Source organism: Ostrinia nubilalis, chromosome 13, assembly GCF_963855985.1.
Source record: "Ostrinia nubilalis chromosome 13, ilOstNubi1.1, whole genome shotgun sequence".
Classification (NCBI taxonomy): Eukaryota; Metazoa; Arthropoda; class Insecta; order Lepidoptera; family Crambidae; genus Ostrinia; species Ostrinia nubilalis.
This window is the reverse complement of record NC_087100.1, coordinates 8,451,389-8,459,697: the sequence shown is the minus strand read 5'-3', so window position 1 is coordinate 8,459,697 and position 8,309 is coordinate 8,451,389. Positions and strand designations below refer to the sequence as shown.

Below are 8,309 nucleotides of genomic sequence, written 5' to 3'. Positions count from 1 at the left end.
GTTTTCCATCACTATCGACGCGAGTGAATTGCTTTAGTGAAACTTTGCATCTTTTTTATTTCATTTTACTTTCTTTCACAGCTCCATTATAAAATATATACCTTCGTCTGCTTCCTTGTAAGTTTTGAACTTTTGAGTTTTTCTGGCTCATAAATTATTCAAGCTTATCCCTTGTTGAGCGTAAAGGGGTTTGGGGAGTTTATTCACTTTTTGCACATCGCCTGTTTTATGCGGACCGTTATCAATTTGCCTAATTTGTCGCTATCGCTTGACAGGTCGAAGATAACGCTAATACTGTGTGCTTTTATCAAGGTACGTACGTTGTAAACGCGCGATATGCCTTGTTTACGTGTTTCCTCTATTAATGTTTATTGTGCTCTGTAATGGTTACTGTCTTTACGTCTGACGTCAGTGTTTTATGTTAAGGCACGACGTTGATGGGCCTAGTTAATTTACGATCTCGTAACTCATCATCAGTCTACCGGTTAATGGCTGCGAAAGACAATTGAAATGTGTAATAAGAAAGTAATTAAGATTTACTGGTAAGCCTTCTCCTTTGCGCCTTTTAAATCACGAAACCTTAATTAATGATAATATAAGCAGCGAAGGCTGTGTCCGTGGAAAATGAATGCTGTATTTTTACACCAAGCGGTGAGTTTGGAAAGATGTGGGTGGGCTAAGTGATATGTAAGTAGGTATTCAAATAATGAGATTAGAAAATAAAAATATGTTCATTTTTATACAGTTCATGTAACAAAATATGAGTTACTATAGGTAAATTATGTGTCATTATTGCCAATTACGTAATTTAAGGTATAACCAACCATTAAGCTCTATCGATAAATTAAAGTCAAATAATTTTGTATTATTATTTTACCTTATTATTTAAAGTAAAAGTAATTTAGGTTTTTTGTTGATACTATGAAAAATGACCCATCTGCAAAATCCCCAGGGTAGATAATTGCTGAGAAGTAAATGAAGCTCTTAAAGCCTTTTTTCGAGCAAAATCTTTCGTAGGCACCCAACGTATGACCTTTTTAGGATCGACCGGGCTGGTTTTCGTGCTATTATTTTTGGAATATTTTAAAAACGTTATAAATTGTCGACGGTAATTACCGACCTAGCTAAAAAGAAACTCGTTTGATAAAGTTACACTTATTTAACCTGTCCATTTTGACCCGGGCACCTTGGAATAAGGTACTTGATACAAATAAGGCCTACCTAACTTTAAATGTTTATATTTCAATAAATATTAACGCCAATCAACAAAAACAAGGTTAATTAACTTCTTCAATTCTTTAATTTTAGCAATATTACAAAAAATAACACAATTTTTAACTAAATCTATTCAAAATAAGCAAATTACGAAACCACTGATTTTGGCTTTATTAAATCACCTACACGGAATAAGGCCTATATGATTCAAAGGCATCTAGACCTTAAAATTGAGGTTGTATTAAACAAAATGCGGTCTTATAACATTAAACACCTCGATTTGTTTGCGTTATCAAAATTTTACATACCAAGTAAACAGAAATATACTGTATATCTCTACATAAACTTAAATTCCACTTATTAAGAATTATATATAAATTATAGTTAAAATTAAATATTCATAGTAACAAAGTAATGATTCCTTACATATATTATTGAAAAAAATATCAAAAACAAACAATATTATTTTTTTGTATAGGGCTTATTAAAACACCGTGTTCGAATAACACCCGTATTCACAAACATTACTTTGAGGCCTCATAGTGCGCGTGGATGCACAGGGTCCCAAAAACCTATTCATAGACGATACTTCAGTGGTGACAAGCACTATGCGTCCCTTAGAATGAACGCAAAGCTAAGGTAGCCAGGGAGCTGTATTACGCAACGCATAGTGTCTATTTATGTCAAAATTTTTAGGTTATTCTCGTTTTTGAGGTTTGTTTGCTTTATTTATGGTTGTATTCGATTAATATTATCTTACAATGGATTACAGTAGTGAAGAAGAATTTGATAATTATATCAATGAGCAAAGTAGAATAAGTACCAGAAAAGTGATACGGGATTCCCAAAATCCCTTTGATTATTACAATTCAGACGAATTTAGTTTAGTTTTCCCATGATGGGGTACTTTTCATATTTTTACCACTGATAAAAAAAGACCTGAGGAAATTAACTACGAGGAGGCCTTCCAGTGCCACCTACATAATGTATCAGTTGCTAGTGGCAAATAAAACATAAAATTTTTAATGAAGTTTTATTTTCATCAATCTTCAATGTCTAATTTAATTTTATGTATTTGTAAATCATAAATCTTTTTTTCATGTTCTAACAAATTATTTTCTCTTTCTATCAATATTTTTTCTCTTTGTAGCCCCAACTCGTGCAAAGCCTGGTCTTGTTGTATATTATTCAATGTGGTGCGTTTGATTCTTGTTTCTGTCTTAATCTTCATTCTTGCTACTACTAATCTTAATTTCTTGATACCTGAAAAGCAAATTATGAATTTAATTCCTTTGAGTATATTCTGCTTAGTTATTCCTCATAAATCTACGTACTATATATTTTAAAAACATTACTTACTAGTGCGTGTTGAGAACGTTTGATTGATTCCTGAGAAAGTTCTTTCATTCTTTGGGTCTTTAAATTATTCCAGCAGCTTTTCAGTTGATGTGTGAGCCTTTGTGAAACATAAAATATGGTTCAGAATTGTACGCCACTGTTAGAGTTTCCCAGGCCTGCTTCGTCAACTCGATATTTTAGAGAGGATAATAATATGCTTGTCTTCAATAATAGGCCTTTCTCTTATTAAGCTACAATCAGCAGCTCTCATTCGGAAGAAGAAAACGGCAGCTTTTTTATCTGAAAAATAATGATTGAAACATGATTTTCACTATTATTATTAATCGAAGTATTCATACTAACCCGATAGTTGTAGTTTTATCCATATTTATTTAATTCACAAATCCACAATATAACGACACATAAAAACCGTTGCACCGTTTGAATGACAGGAATGTCATGTCAGTTAGCGAAGTGAAGTGCGTAACATAAGCGAACCAATCACAGAACTCTATGTAACACTCTGATTTTGCATAGTCAAGGGTCGTTTAAGTATTGTTTATGAATTGAAAGGCTTGTCATATGGAACGCATTGAGAAATGTCTCATTTCGCATAGCGTTGCTGCTTTGCATAGGTAAGTATCGTTTGTGAATACGGGTGTAAGGCCTATACATAAAACCTTTTAAATAAATCAGTTTAGGAATATCATTTAGTCTTGAATTTTTGTAAACAAAATGAGATCTCTATTTTTATTAGAACCAGTGCATAAAAAGGCTTCTGAATCATCTTTACGAACTCCTACACAATATTTGTGATACCACCAAAAGCAGTCCTTTATAGTCGCATATCTGCTACGTTGTCTTCGAGACAGGCATGATAATACCAGCTTTTATTCTTCTTTCCTTTAGAATTATACATTCTTATTTTTTATTGATTTTGTATTTTTTTTATTTTTTTTTACAGGGTTTGTAATTTTTTTCGACTCTGTTTTCTTTTTCTTTTCTGTGCTGTTAGTAACATTCTTATTTAAATAAATATTAGTTACTCTTTTACTCATTTAGTTTAATGAATTTGTCCGTAATCAGGTGTTAACATAAGTATCTAATATGGCCTACCATGCTGAAATAAGGCCTAGGCCTTATTAGACATCTCGCTCTTGTTGTCTTTAAAAATTTACACATAATGCATCTATAGCCAGTAGTACAAATTAAGGTAATTATTAGCTAGTAAGAAATATTTAGAAACGATTACCAAGAAAAGCTTAATCTGAAACAGCGTCATTTTACCGAAAATTTAAGATGAAATCGCCAGATTTTTATAAGACAGCACGAAATCACCCACCACCTTAGAAGAACGCGTGCCAATTGGTACTGGGATCGTGGATCGGGACGCTCTTGCACTCTACCGGGTTATAGGGCATATGAGTACGTGTCCTTGAAGTATTATCCCGGTTGGATTTATTTATCTGTGTTTTCTGATGCATAGGCCTTATTAGAACGTAGGCCTTATTTGTATCAAGTACCTTATTACCCGTTGAACGAAAAAGATATGTTGGTTTAAAACTTTGGAAACTCAATCAGAACCAAGTTGGATACTAATGGTGGAAGCTCTTATCGATCTGAAAGGGTAAGGTTTCAGAGCTTCGAGCGATTAGTTGACTAATTGGATCTTCGATTCAGTTACTGCAAAATTTCGATAAGGTGCTGAGGTGTGGTTGATTCCACAAAGACAATTGACGAGCCACTTCCAATTAAATCAGTTAGGTACTTATTTTATGGCACAAGTTTGAAAGCGATAAAGATACCTAAGTATTTCCATAAAATTATTACTGTCTATGATTCATAGTCTTATCAAAATCAATAAGTTCTAGATTATTAAGATTGCTACACAATCATGCCAAACTTAAGACAAAAGCGTGTGAATGTTTCAAATTGTAGTCCTTTATTTTGTATTGCAAATTATATTGCTAGCGCTAAAAGAGCTGTTTATTAAAACTGGGGTCTTTGTTTTATTGCCGCCGCGAAGTGGCTGACAAACTTTACTAATCACTGTTCGAAGGGTCACTCGCTTACGAATAAATTACCTACCAGAAGGAACTTTGCTGAAAGTAATTACGTTATCGGAGTCAAGTTGCCACTTACAAAAGGCGTACGTGCCGGAATTCGGCAAGCTAACTGATAAACGAGGTAACACATTACACATTTACAGAAAAAGTCAGCAACACCAAGCAAATAATTGGGCATCTAAAACGTATCGAAGAGGAGGTATGATTAATTAACTGAAAACAAATTCAGACCAGATCGATTCATTGAAACAATCGTAAAAAACAAAACGTAATCAGCAATCTTATTTATGTAATGTAATCGATGGAGATTCAATTAAATATATTGAGTAGTTTTGATTAAAAACGTCTCTGAAGCACCTGTCGCGTACACGATCAACAGGAAACGGATCCGGGCGAGGCCAGAGGAGCACAGAGGACGCAGGCTGCGAGGACGCCAGTCGCCGCCCAGCCGCCCTCGAGAGCGCCGCGAACGCCGCCCGCCCTGGGCCCCGCCGACTCGACGATCTCGCCTGTACTCGCGTTGCGATCTCCGGACGATTCGGGTCCCTCCGACCAGTAGTTAGCAATTTCACTGCTCTCGTAGCGTTGTCACGCAGCTCGCTCACGCTAAAAAAAGCTTTTGAAGTTTGCTAAGTGCTAACGGATACCGGAGGATTCTCGGTGCCCTTTCAGCGCACATCGCTCGAGGCGAGGTAAGTTCATAAGATTCCATTTAGTATGTTCGCGGGTCGACCTATTGGATTTTATTCAAAGCATATAAAATCTATTATCAGGTTGTCGTCTTCGAACATTTACATAATGTACTTATGTTTATTTATAGAAAATAGCATGTTGTTTTATTGTTTTTATGTTATTTATTTTTGTTGATTTACAAATGATTATGATTTGTGTGTCCTGGAAATGGTTAAATGCTATTTAATTAAAATTGCATGGTGCAATGCAATCCTTTAAATATATTATCACGATTTTTTTAATTATTTTCAAATGCACAATATTAAACATATCCTATTATTTTATTCGCACTATAATTTTTCATCGGTTCAATGTTTATTATTATATTAAATTAACTATTTAAGTATTGTAAAACTGAAATATTCCTTATTATACTCGTACGAGTACATAGGTACGAAACCCGCATGTAGACGTTTTTTACTGGATCTCCGTGGTGTTTAGTTGATATTCCAGTAATAGGAAATGAAAACCTAAAATACGAGTATTAAATCGTTTGTAAATTGTTGTAACGGAGCTAAAACAAGAGCACATATTTTTGGCTGAACGAAAAAGATACATTGCTTTATTAAGAGCTTTTATTTACTTTCACCTGTTTCTAGGACTGTGCTAAAATTGTATTGACCCACTTTCCGAAGTTCTATGGAGCTGAACTTTTATAATTATGTCAATGAGGACAATGCAATATTATGGTGTCCGTTGTAGCCTGAAGGTGTCGAGCTTAGGAAAAGCTCATCTTAAAAACTTTTTCTAATTTCACTTTGTTTTCTTATAATGAAAAGCCCTGCGTACTAATAAATTCTAAGAACAAATAAAAAATGTTTCATGTTTTTCTATTAATCAAGAAAATGAAAGCAATGAATTCAATGTGTTTACATCCCTGATATGAGTATTATGTCTACCTTCTGTTATAGGTACATACCACAGATCACAGAAACTAAGTACATACATTAAAATAATATGACATAGGTAGAGTCCTAAAAATAAAAGGGTTTCCTAAAGCTTTTTGTAGGTAGTCGGCAAATACAGAAAGCCTTATCGTGTAATAATCTTTAATATCACGTTCGGTCACATCTTTTAGTTTTTCTCCAAATATAGGCAGGAATATTTGATATACAACGAGAATATCAATGTTTCTTGTAATCTTCTAAGCGTTTTCAGATGTTATAATGTCTTCAACCAAAATGAACATGAATAACTCGTTTCTTTGGATTCCGACGTAGGTATTGTTTACTCGAGTAACCTTATACGTTCTTTGTACATAAATCAAGCTTTTCGAAAGCTTCTAAAAATAAAATTTTGGAGTTGTTAATGTTTTCATATTTAGGGTTTTTGTAGAGCTACATATCTTAATAGGTTGCGAAAAAGCTTTTACATTATTAAATAAAAGTAACAAACAAAGACATGTGTGACATTGACTAAGCATAAGCGTTTACAGCGAGAGAAAGAATGTACTCGTATGTAGTTTTATGTTCTTTATTAGGTTATCCTGCCTGTGTTTGATGAGGTACTCGACACAAGATTAGTATCACTCTTTACGAGTCACCCTCGAAAGTTATGGGTATCTCGTAGACTACCTATAATCTTTATAAGTTTTGGCCACGGAGCTTTGGTACCGCTCGCCCACTGGGTATACCGCCACAATGTTGCATTATGTATACTCATTTATACTCCTTTATCAATGGGAATTTTATTTTTCTTTATTCAGAAAACCACAGCACTTTATAATATTAGTACAAACAGGTATTTTTATAGTTCTTACAGCCAAATAATAATTAATGCAACATACTTTTTTTCTAGGAACAGGAAAGAAGAGATAATTTAAGTCCAGTCGTTTTTAATTAGGTAGTTTTCATTAATTTGAAGATTTTTAGCTCTTTTCATTTTACAAGGTTTTGAAACCTATTAAAATGTGTTTTCTTTTTATTTAGGTAGGTCCGAGAAAAATATGTTTAATAGACTTGAATAAGTCTCTAGGTGAAATAGAATAAGTAGGTAAACCGCATACCTTCTAATCTATGATTGTGAAACCTATAATCTTAAGGACAACCGTAAGTTTATGGCGGCTCATAATGCGTGCGTTGATCGGACGACTCCTGAAGGGCAAACTATAATATACTTAAAAGAAAACGGCTCCCAAGAAAGTATTTACTGGCTACTAACATAATAACGTCTGGCTGTAAGTATTTGTTACGAACATCATATATTTTTTAAATTGACAAAAAGAGATGTTTATTTGAGCATCAGATAGAAGTTCTGAAATATGATTATGGAATAAGCCAACACCCGTATTCACAAACATTACTTTGAGGCCTCACAGTGCGCGTGGATGCACAGGGTCCCAAAAACCTATTCATAGACGATACTTCAGTGGTGACAAGCACTATGCGTCCCTTAGAATGAACGCAAAGCTAAGGTAGCCAGGGAGCTGTATTACGCAACGCATAGTGTCTATTTACGTCAAAATTTTTAGGTTATTCTCGTTTTTGAGGTTTGTTTGCTTTATTTATGGTTGTATTCGATTAATATTATCTTACAATGGATTACAGTAGTGAAGAAGAATTGGATAATTATATCAATGAGCAAAGTAGAATAAGTACCAGAAAAGTGATACGGGATTCCCAAAATCCGTTTGATTATTACAATTCAGACGAATTTAGTTTAGGTTTTCCAATGATGGGGTACTTTTCATACTTTTACCACTGATAAAAGAAGACCTGAAGAAATTAACTGCGAGGAGGCCTTCCAGTGCCACCTACATAATGTATCAATTGCTAGTGGCAAATAAAACATAAATTTTTTAATGAAGTTTTATTTTCATCAATCTTCAATGTCTAATTTAATTTTATGTACTTATGTACTACCACTTGTGGTCTAAACTGAATAAATATTTTTGATTTTGATTTTTTTTGATTTTGTAGGTATTTGTAGGTAAATCATAAATCTTTTTTTCATGTTCTA

General features: G+C 33.8%; 1 long non-coding RNA gene across 1 annotated transcript; it reads right to left on the bottom strand.

Moving 5' to 3' along the window:
• Nucleotides 1-2,234: 2,234 nt before the first annotated feature.
• On the bottom strand, nt 2,235-3,225 carry LOC135077168 (uncharacterized). The gene is made up of 2 exons (XR_010258415.1): nt 2,575-3,225; nt 2,235-2,478 (listed from the first exon to the last, which is right to left on the bottom strand). It is a non-coding gene; the product is annotated as an uncharacterized LOC135077168 (long non-coding RNA).
• Nucleotides 3,226-8,309: the final 5,084 nt, after the last annotated feature.